This window comes from Alexandromys fortis, unplaced genomic scaffold, assembly GCF_014885135.2.
Source record: "Alexandromys fortis isolate MF-2015 unplaced genomic scaffold, M_Fortis_MF-2015_v1.1 scaffold_89, whole genome shotgun sequence".
Classification (NCBI taxonomy): domain Eukaryota; kingdom Metazoa; phylum Chordata; class Mammalia; order Rodentia; family Cricetidae; genus Alexandromys; species Alexandromys fortis.
This window is the reverse complement of record NW_026067973.1, coordinates 2389319-2400879: the sequence shown is the minus strand read 5'-3', so window position 1 is coordinate 2400879 and position 11561 is coordinate 2389319. Positions and strand designations below refer to the sequence as shown.

Here is an 11561-nt window from a genome sequence, read left to right as displayed (position 1 = left end):
AAGAGCAGCTGCTCCGATTTCTCAGTGACAAGATCAGGCACGCGACTGCAGACCTGGTCTGTCTCAGCTTGCCTCTCTCCTGCCAGCCTCAGCCACCCCACCACGTCCTCCGAGTTTCTTGGCTGGCTGTAGAGGGCCTCTTTGGTTCCTGTGGACAGACCAAATCTGGCTGGGGTGAAAGGCCATGTTTCTAGTCTCCATCTGCCTCCCACCCCCAGTTCAGCAGGTGCCAGCTCTTCTGCCCCCACCATCAACTCTCCCAGTCCCCTGGGTCCAAGCCTGTCAAAAATAGAGTTCCCTGGCAGCAGGAGCAGGAGAGCGGAAGGGGCAGGGGGTCTTGTTTACCTAACACACTGCTAGTTGCTACAAAGGTCAGGGCCCATCTGCCAGGCAGCAGGTGCCAGGAAACCAGCTGCTTTCATGGCACAAGTACCAAATATTACTGAGGGGCAGGTGGATGGACCTAGGAGCTGCTCCCTCCTCTCAGCCCCTGGGCCTGCAGCAGACACACGCATATTGGTTAAGTCTAGACCGGAAACTGACCTGAGAGGCCACAGGTAACTGGCTCGCTTGCCCCTGTGACCCACGCTACTGTTGAGCTCCATTTTGGCTTCTTGTCATTTCCCATGCCACAAGCCACCTACTTTCTGCGCAACCTCAGGGAAGCTATTTTACTTTTAGACTAAGTTGAAGTTAATTAAGACTCCTAATTATCTGTCACTGGGGAAAAAATTACCCAACAATGCTCTAACTCATTTTCATCGGAACAAAAACAACTTGGTTTGGGGGGCTCACTTCAGGTGACAGAACTCCGGAAGCTTCTTCTGGGTGTACATCTGTGCGGTTTCCCTATTCTATTCCTTTCACTCAGGGGCTGCCAGGACAATGACGCTGGAAAAGAATGGAGCCAGAGGGGGAGACCTGAAACCTCCTGAAGGCAAGTGCAAGCTCCATCCCAGTACAGCAGTCTTCCAGCCTCAGGAGGAAATGACAACAGTCTCCCAGGGTGACTTGAATGAAGACACCAATTTTCTACAACTTAGGGATGACCCTTCAGCTCTTACCAGTAGACACAGGACAGCCTGGGAAGAGAGTAACATCCCATAGGTGTCATCTCCTTCTTTAGAGTGTTTCCAGACAGGAAGGCAGAGATGAAGAAAATAATCCTGGAGTGTAATTTTTATACTGATGGTAAGGCCAGGCTCAGGCAGAGGCTAGAACAAGACTCTGGGTGTTCTAGGAGCTTCAGAGGCCCACATATTCTCAAAGTACTAGCGACCTCAAGAAGTACAGGATGCCTAAAGAAAGCTTGCACCAACTTTCAGATCCCGAGAAAGCAATATTCCTGCTCTGAAACTGTTGTAAGACCTCAAGCTGTTGACCTAGCTCTCTTTCTACCTCCATGGTGCATGCAAATCACTTAGAAAGATTCTTTTTAAGTTGTATCAGTAAATGCAGCCATCCCTAGGTTAAGTGGTTGCAGGTGTGATGGCTAGTCTGTTTTAAGGCTTGCTAGATGGTTCAGAAGTTTAGCTAGACCTGAAAAAAAATCAGCTCTGGGGTTTCATAGCCACCACCAAACTTCCATCCAAACAACCAAGAGGGCTTGTGAAAACAGGCTGCAGATCCTGCCTTTAAAATGTCTATCTCAAAAGGTCCATTTTGAGCAAATCCCCAGATGATGCTGATGATAGCTGGAGGATGGGCCTTTAAGAATCATCATCCTGGACCAATGCTGTTCCCAATCTGGTCCCCCAAATAGCAGCAACAGCAACACTACAAACACAAAGCTGTGTCTTCACAGGATTAAGGAAGGATCTTAATGATGGTGGTGGAAGGTAGAGGAAAGGCCCTGAGACCAGTGAGAGAAGAGGCGTGCTAATTGAGTCTCACCCACTGGTCTAAGACAGAGATGGGAGGGCAAAGAGAGCAGGGTCAAGCATAGTTGTTCCTGTCAGTAATCTGTTCTCTTGCCTTCCTCCACTGTTACATCAAGTTCAGGGGTGGGAGCGATGGGTCAGTGTAAGAGCACATTACATTGCTCTCATGGAATACTGGGGTGCAGATCTCAGCACCCACCGCAGGAGGCTGACAACAAGCTGTAACTTCAGCTCCAGAGCACAGTGCCCTCTTCTGGCCTCTCCAGGCAAGGCACTCACGTGCTCACACCCACATATACAGAATTAAAATAAATCTTCTTAAAGTATAAAATTTGTGCATCTGGGAATTATTGTATTAAGAAAAGTGACTCAGAAAGCCAGTATTTTTTAAGCTGAATACTTTTAGGCTATGTGGTCAGAAAGGCAAATACACATATTGTCTCTCATACATGTATCTTAGCTTTCAGTGTATATGTACACGTGTGTGTGTTGTGTATGAATATCTATAGACATCTATGTGGGTGTGAATGCGGGTGTAAGCTATAGAATTAGAAAGGGGCCCATGAAAACAGAAGTGTTGGGAAGGCAGTGAGGCAATAGGAAACACGTGGCATGAAAGCTGAAAAGGAATGAAATGTATACACAGGAGACTGGGAACATGGGGGAGAGAAGAGTGCAAAGGTCAAAATAGATCATGTTTGAGAATGGCATCATAAAGTTTAATACCTTGTGTGATAACAAAATAAACTCTTACACGTGTGCCCAGCCCCCAGTCTTTGCATGAGTTAGTGTCTCAGCCATCTCCAGCCCCCCATCCCCACCCTCACTCCTACATAAGCAATCATCACCAAGTTCACCATCTCACTTACATTACAGATGGAAAATAATCTGACTAGAATCCCCAGGGCAAGGGATTTATTGCTCTTCGATCCTGGTGTGTGCTCCCTACTGGAGCTGTAGGATGCCCAAGCAGAAAGACAGACTGTAGACTGAGCATGCTCTAAGTCCAGAGGTTGACCCCCTTCCTTGGTGAGCTGACTGATTGCTCCCCAAGCATCTCCTTAAGCCCTGAGCTACAGAAGTGTTAGAGAACGCGGTAAAGAGAGAGGAGGTAGCCAAAGACCCAGCGAGGCAGTACCTTTATGCCACCCTGGGCCCAGTTCCAACTTATGATCCTGGCACAACCATCTACTCTTTACGGTTTAACTTGTCCCTGCAAAACATGGCAAGGACCCATGCAGCCCTCTGATGGAGCTTTGGACTGTGTTGTGTCCATTAGATTGTCCTTTATGCGAACTTTCCCCTCCCGTTATTTGGAAGGAGTGGCCATCCCGCATGCTTCACTGGAGCCTGCCTGCAAGGTGCCCCGAGGTGACCCAGAGTCCCATTCCCTAGAGCTTCACTCTGTGGAGCAAGGCTTGGCCAAATGACTATCTGCGACACAACATCTATCCAAATTGAGACTGAGGCCTTAGTCCATATGGTTGCAATACCCACCCTATTACTCAGCTCCCCTCTGGGAAGCTACTAGAAGCACCTGCTGTGACTTTAGCCTTGGTGGTGGCAGATCTTCAACCAAGGAGAGCGGATTTGATGTTTGGAAGCAACCCAAAGCTATCCAGAGCCAAGAGTGGGGAATGGAGCGAGCAATTAAGGCTGGGAAACACCATTTTTCGTCTTAAACAAGGTGTGACTGTAATTAAATCGATCTGGGGGGCTGTCTGGAAGGTCGCTAATGTCTCCACTAGCTCCAGTACACTATGATTTTCTTGTATAAATAGAAAATGGATTTTGAAGGCAAAGAAACATTCCACAGGTTAGAAACGAAGCCACTTCAAAGGAATCCGTTTCCAATCGCTTCTTCCAAGGCACTGCTTAAGGGGCAATTCTTTAGAGGCAAACCTTACTTCATGGAGTCAGAGACACACTTTCTTCACATTTTATCTCCGAAATACAGAATCAGAACAAAGGTAACAATGGGCGGAGGGTTGTAATTTAGCGGACATCATTTTTCCCATCTTCGTGTATACTGTGCATATTTAAAAAATGGTGCATTTCCAGTCAATGGCATCCTAGAATAGACAAAATGCAATAAGTCTGGTTTGACTTCACCTCTCACAAACACTGCTCTGGCGTTATGGTTCTTAGTCTTTCCAGGTGGGTTTGTGGTTGTCGATTTGGTGGTTGTGGTTGGCTGTGTTTTGCTTTCACAGTACTTTGGCTTTCCCGACACGAGGCAAGCTCTCTACCATTCTGCTACATTCGTAACCTTCTCTTTCTGTTTTTATTTTTAGATAAGGTCTCCATGTTTCTAAGCCCCATCTTGGGCTCATCTTGTAGTACAGGAAGGCTCTAAACTTAGACCTCTCTTGCCTCATCTTAAGAGTAGTTAAGATTGCAGACCTGATCCAGAAGCCTAGACTCAGCTTAGCTTTGAGTCTCTGTTTTGACTGCATAGCCATGGTCTCTAGCAATAAGACTGAGACTAAGGCTCTCCAGCCACAGACTTGGAGCTTCAGATTGCTACAGCTACCTTATAACCGTCTAGTAACCCAGGCTTCTAAGGAAGTCAATACCACTACCAGGAGACCCAAGAAATGGGAACGTGTGACCGTTAGACCCGATCAGTTTGACAGGATCTAGCCTCACTTAGGTAATGGATTCTAGGCATAGCTGTGAAGGAGTTTCTAGACTGAGTACACTGAGAAGATACACCCTGTCTGTGAGCAACACCATCCCACAGCCTGGGGTCCATGACTGAATAAGAAAGAGAAGGCAAGCTGAGCACCGCCACCTCCTCCCATCCTTCCTTCCTGTGGTTGTAACAGGACCTGCTGTCATTCCCGCCCCACTAATGGTGTCCCTCAACCTGTGAGCCGGAACAAACCCTTCCCTCCATAAGAGGCTCCATCAGGCATTTTGTCATAGCATGAGAGAAATGACTAACACAGAAGGTTTTAGCACTAGGGCAAGGCTCTTGGGCTGAGCCAGGCTTGACGTCTTCCTTCTTTGGACATCCTATTTTTCCTAGACAACCTATCTTTGCTATCAAGTAAAAGGTGTTGGTGCTTGCTGTACATACAGAATGAATGTGGCCTGACAGTGGTGTTGTGTACAGTTAACTGGGCCGGGGAGGCCATAAGGTAACACGGAGGGCACTGCCATCTTGGGCCAGGAGGATGCTATTCTTGATTTTGAGATAGCAATGCAATTGGTTAAAGCATTGCTTTCCTCCCCACCCCCCACCCTCAAGACCCATACATACTATGGATTCCAAGGTTGCCATGTGCCACCAACTGTGAGAAAAAGCTAAGATGTCAGATGGCACAGGCTACTTTCCACAGCTCTAAATGAGGCTTCCAAGGGCCCCCACCTGAAGACAACTTCAGGATTTGTAAAGAGAAGCCCTTTTTAGCTTATGGTCTGCAATATACACCCCTCCAAAGGCATGACAATTAATAATGTGGCTTGCAGAACCGGCAAAGCCACCTTCTCTTCCTCAAGCTCAATTTCCTGAGGCAGGAAGTAAAGACAGATGAGTACCCAGGAGATGCCTAATCCCCCAGGTGGTTCTCAAGTTCACCTGTTCAGCGAGCACAAAGAAGTCTCACTCCGTTGATTAAAATACAGCTGCAAGCAAGACGATTTGGGGGGATGCAGCCTCACCCTCATCTGAGGCTTTCAGAGGCCCCAAAGTACAGCCCACTGAGAACTAGGGAGGAAGCCCTGTGTTGAGTGAGGCCAGGCCTGGTTGTTTGGAAACAGATGCATCTGGACGCTGGCCTGGTAGCTCCAAAGAGAAAGATAAACCACTTTGTTCGACAGCCCTTGGCCTGGAACAAAGAGATCCATGGGCTAAAGGATCCACTAGGATGAAGTTTGGCTTCCTGACCACAGCTGCTTCTCTACAAAATGTGCTGACCTCCCCCTATCACTTCCCGGAATGTAAGGTGCTAGCATGCAGTCAAAAAACAACCGGCATAAGCAGGGAGTGAATCAACCCCAAGAGCTGCTAATGGTGCTCAAAGCACGGAGCTCAAAACAATGGGAATAGATACACCCACCGCTGGAGCTGGAAAAGAGAGGCCTCAGACAATGGCGTAGCCTTAGCCACAAACAGCTAAGCTGCTCCTCCTTGTCTCTCAGGTGAAGCCCTGCCTTCCCTTGCAACAAGCCTGCTATACTACTAGGACACTCTAGGTCCTCCTTGGAGGCTTACACTAAAGACGATTGACTCCTGTTTCCTGGAAACCTGGAATGGGTCAGGTGAAAGACAACATGAATGAACCCTAAATTGTTCTCTGTGGGTGAATGGCAAAGGGAGCACAAACAAGACATCTTGTTTATTTGGACACCCACAGAACCCAGAGTAGCTGTGGGAATGGACTTGCTGGGCTGTATAGCATGCTTTCTAAGTTTGCATACATCATGGGTTCCATGTTTAGCATTTTAGCATGATGACAAGCCATTTTCCAAAGTGGCTGCACAAATTTGATTCCCCCCTAAAATCTACACCTTCTCCAGTTTCTTCCCATCAAACTGATGTAGGCTGAGATACAGCTCAGTGGTGGAGCCCTTGTCTGCCATGAGCAAAGTCTTCTGCTCAAGCCCCGATGCAAGAGGGGGAAAATGTTATGAAATAAAACATGCTGTTGATGCCAGGTGGTTGTGGTGCAGGCCTTTAAACCCAGCACTCGGGAGGCAGAGGCAAGCAGATCTCTGTGAGTTCAGTCTACAGAGTTGAGTCCCAGAACAGCTAGGGTTGTTACACAGAGAAACCCTGTCTTGAAACCACCCCCAAAAAAGAAACGCTGCTGAGACATGAGAAAATGGGAGCTCATGCATTTGGGGGAGGCATCAAAATAGTTTAGTCACCGTCTTCTTTGGAAAATAGCTTCATGCTTTGTTTTCAAATGTTTGATATAGAATATACAATAAATGTAAATACAGAAAATAGGAGTATATGACCCAACAATTCCATTCCTAGGTATTTACCCATGAAAAAGTAAAATGTGTGTCCACACAAAGGTCTGGACATGAATATTCATGGCTGTGTGTTGTGCATAATGGTCAAGAAAAGGAGCGAAGCCGCCACTTGATAGTGTTGTGCTCTAGGGTTGGGCCATGCTTGACATCTTCCTTCTCCCCTAGAGTTTACATTTTGCATTGACAACCTATCTTTGCTATCACTTAAGATGCTTCAGTTTTCTGGTACTTGGAAGCACATACAGAGAGTGGGTGGCCCCAGCACTGCTACTGTGCACCATTGATGGATAGATAAAATGGAAATAAATAATAACATAGAACAAACACTAATATGTGCCACGGCATGGATGAACCTCAAAAACATGCCAAGTGAAAGAAACCAGACACAAAGGGCCATTTAAATGAAACACCAAACACCCAGAATTTAAAAAAAAAAAAACAGACAGAAAGTGGAGAAATGATCACCTGGAACTGGGAAGGGTAACTAAGAGCATAGGAGTGCAGGCCACCCATCAAAGTCTCTTGCCTCATCTGATGACCAAGATTACAGGTGTGCATCACTGTACCAAATTTAACTATGATGTTCTTTCTACTCCCTCCCCCCCCCAGCACTGAGGACTGAAACAAAAGCCTGGTGAGCAAGCATTCTACCACTGAACTGCATTCCTAGTGGCCTGCCCACCCTCCCCCACCCCCCTTTGAAATTCTGAGGCAGGGTCTTGCCCATACTGGCTGTGCACTCACTTTTTATCCCAAGCTAGCCAGTAACTTGCCCTTCTCCGGCCTCAGCCTCTCAGACACCAGGGATGAGAAGCCTGTGCCCAGAACTCCCATCTAGCTGGCCCATAAGCTTTCAAGCAATTCTTCGGTCTCCCTTCCTATCTCTGTAAATGTATCAGGACTGTAGGCGTGGGCTTTCACATCTGGCTTTTCCATGGGTTCTAGGGATGAAACTTGGGTCATTGGACTTGCACAGTGAGTACTTCTGCCTGCTGAGTCATCTCATGGGTCCAGGAACAGGGGTCTGTTTCCAAGCCTGTAGCCCTGGACAGGCTGAGTGCTTCCCAGGAAGAGCAAGGAGTCTTTAGGGAAGAGCTCCTCTAGGCAGATGAGGCTGGGGGTGAGTTTGCAAGTGAAAAAGGAATGTGGCTCTCAGCTCCTCATTTCCAGCCAGAAAATAGATATATTTCATAAATGCAAACGTACCCGGGGACTGGAGGTGTGTGTGGTTTAGATAGTAGCGTGCGTTGCACGAAGCCTCAAGTTCAGTCCACAAGCTATTCATAAACTCTGTGTGGTAGTGTGTGTCTATGATCCCAGCACCCAGGAGGGCTGTTCAGAAGTTCGAGGTCATCTGCACTACAAAGAGAGTTCGAGGTCAGCCTGGGATTCAGGAGAATGTTTGTTTCTTTGGGCCTGCGTGTTTGCTTTTTTTTTTCTTGTATAGAGATGCTAGCGTGATCTCTCAGTCTTGCATAATTCTCTCAAGAAAGGTAGTTAAATCCAATTTAAGGAAGCCTACATCCTTTGAGTACTGACAGAACCCTGCCTGCACATGCTCAGCCCGAATTTCCAGATCAAACCCTAGCATGTCAAGCAGACTTGGCAAGAGAGAGACCCCTGACCCAAGCATGCAAGGGTTGACTCCAGTATAGCTGCTGGTGCCCCTCCTCACCTTCAGACTGCCCATGAGGGAAAAGGTGGGGTGCTATGTCTAAAAGGAAGAGGAGGAGACTGTAGTAATAAGTGCGGCAGGGCTGCGTCCCCAGCACCCCGGCCGCCTGCTAGTTCATGCCCGAAATAACAACACACAAACTGTATTCATTTAAACACTGCTTGGCCCATTTCTATCTAGCCTCTTCTAGGCTAATTCTCGCACCTGGACTAGCCCATTTCTAATAATGTGTGTAAGCACCCCAAGGTGCGCTTACCGGGAAGATTCTAACCTACATCCATCCTGGGTCAAAGCTTCATCGCGTATGCCCAGGAGAGTGAAGCAGGGCCTCTGCTCCAGAGAGCAGAGCTGTGGAGTCTGAGCTCACTTCCTCTTCCTCCCAGCATCCTATTCTGTTTACTCCTCCCACCTACATTTTAACCTATCAGGGCCAAGGAGTTTCTTTATTGCTTAACCAATGAAATCAACAGATTGATATATGACACTCCCACACCAGGAGACATCTCAAGGGGCTGTATGAAATCAGGATGAGACAGGTATGGTCCCCTCAAGCTGTGCCTTGCAGTCTCCCCCACAGAGGTTGTTCAAAGAGAATCCCGATAGCCCTGATTCTGAGGGCAGGGAGTCACGTGCAATGCTTTATAACCAATGGCACCATGTGAGCAGGCAAGGAAGTCACTCATGAAGGAGTAGCCCATCCTCGAAGCAAGCACCGAAGAGGCTTACAGCCTGAGTACCTGCAATGCGTCCTCATCCATCTATCCCCACACCTGAGAGAGAAGGTGCCATAACAAGCATCTTGATATATACTCATCTACAATCTGGTTATGAGGTTATCAGGCAAGGAAGACGCCCCAGGGGAACGCATATGCTTCTTTCATCGAGGAGGCTCGGAGTAAATAGCTGGAATTTATCTTGAGGGAGATAATAGAAACACTTTTTTAAAATGTGGAAAAAACAATATTTCCCCCTGGAGTATTAAAGCCTTTCCAGGCTTAGATCATGTTTCTCATTAATGGGCCTCCTGGCCAGATCCATCTAGGGTCCAGGAGACAAGGAGAGAAGAGGATTTGCCTGGTCAGTAGTTTTAATATAACCCAGTTTGGGGTGGGGTGGGGTGGGGAGGAGTACATAGCACAGCAAACTAAACCTCTCCTGCTGCCCAACTCAAAGCTCCTTGGAGGGGGACCCAAGGATAGCCTTTGCTTATGGCAAGAGGTTCTGGAAGTTTCTGGAAGAACCTATTGCTTCTAAGTGTACCATATATGCCATTCTTGTCTCAGTGAGGGACTCGGGACTCTTTGTCTGCATAATGTAAATAGTGAATACATTCACTTCACTGGCCTGTTTCTGTAGGAAAGAGTTCTGCTGCTGGGGCGACTGCTCAACGTCACAATACCTTGTGAGCAAAGCATCATTGGAGGGGCAAAGAGAGAGAAGACAACACAAACATTTATTGAAAACATACTCTCAATTCTAGAGATCAAACCTAGAGTCCACGTACACTAGGCAAAAGCTATACCAATAAACTACATCCCCAGATCTGTTTTTAACTATTGTTTTGAGACAGGGTCTAACTCAGTTGTTTGAGCTGACTTTGAAGTCAGTCTGAAGACTAGGCATGTCTTGAACTTGTGATCGTCCTGCCTCAGCCTCCCAGATACCTAGGATTGTAGGCCTGCAGCAAATGGCTTAACTTCATTAAGTTCTTCAAAACAAAATCTTCATGGAGTTTTCAGTAGCCATTGGGGAAACTGAGGCTCAGGAATCATGCCTGATCCAACTAGTAAGAGGTAATGTAGGATATGAGCCCAGTCTATCTGTGTCTGACTATACAGAGAGTCCTAAAGGTTGGTCATAAAGGCTGTGATGGGATCAGGATGGGGGCGGGGGTTCAATTGACTTTCTGTATCTGTATCCCTGGCACCTGGGATGCCTCCACCTATATCCACAGCTACCCACCAACACCTTCTATGAGCAAGAGAGTCTCCATCTCAGTGTTCCCAATCCCTGGAGGAAGCAGGGAAAATCCTGCCCCTGGCCCAACTCCCCACTCCTTTCATGGGTACATTCTATATAAACTCTGCATGGCACCTCTCTGGATCTTGATTTCCAAGTTAAAAAATTAGGCCACAGATAGGTGCTTTTCAACTTCATTTCACCATAACTCACAGCAAGAACTGTATTTCTATAGCCCATTTTATATGTAAATATGTTTTCCCCACAAAAACAAAGGTTATCTTACACTTCAGGATGCACCCTACTATTTTTCTACTTTATTCTGTTTGTTAGTTTCAACACTGGTCACAGCTCATTAATCGATTTCACTACCCCGGTGGGTCATGACCTGCAATTTGAAAACCCCTTCTAGAATGCTCTTTAATGGCCATTCCAGCTGTGCCACTTGATGGCTCTTTATCTAGGCTGCTCCTGCTGCCACCCTGGAAGCTGCGGAGCTCACTGAGGCTGCCCCACTCCGTTCCTTCCCTCTCTTCAGGCCACCTGCTTTACAGGAGAGCACACTTGCACTTACCCTCGTGGACTCCCTGAGGTTAAAATGGCTCATTCAGGGTCGCATCCTTGACTCTACCCATTGGCTGCAAGGCCAGAACTTTCTATCCTGTCTTCTCCGTCCTGGGTCAGTGTCAATGGTCAGAAGCTGTCCAGGTCTTTCCCTCACTTGTATGTATACTCTCAGTCCTCACTGTTGCCACCCCACCCCCACCCCCAAGAAGTAGCTCTTGCTTCTCACCTCTCCTGGATTCCAGGACCACCTCATGTGCCTGTCATGTTAACTGAGCATATCTGAGTCAGGCCTGTGCTTGGGACTGAGGGACAGGTGGGAGAGTCTCTTGATCTGTCTAGTCTGTAGGCAGATTTCAGAACCCTCACTCTCGATGAGCAGACATCCTGCCTCATGCAGGTTTTAATTGGACAAAGCAAATGTGAGTCATTAAAACTGTCTTTCTTCCAGTCCCAGGAGTGGACTTCCAATGTTTCCTGTCAAGTATGCTCCCTCC

At 47.4% G+C, this 11561-nt stretch overlaps 1 pseudogene; it reads right to left on the bottom strand.

The window, feature by feature from the left end:
- Nucleotides 1-8331: 8331 nt before the first annotated feature.
- On the bottom strand, nucleotides 8332-9299 carry LOC126509967 (40S ribosomal protein S29-like; annotated as a pseudogene).
- Between the last annotated feature and the right edge of the window lie 2262 nt (nucleotides 9300-11561).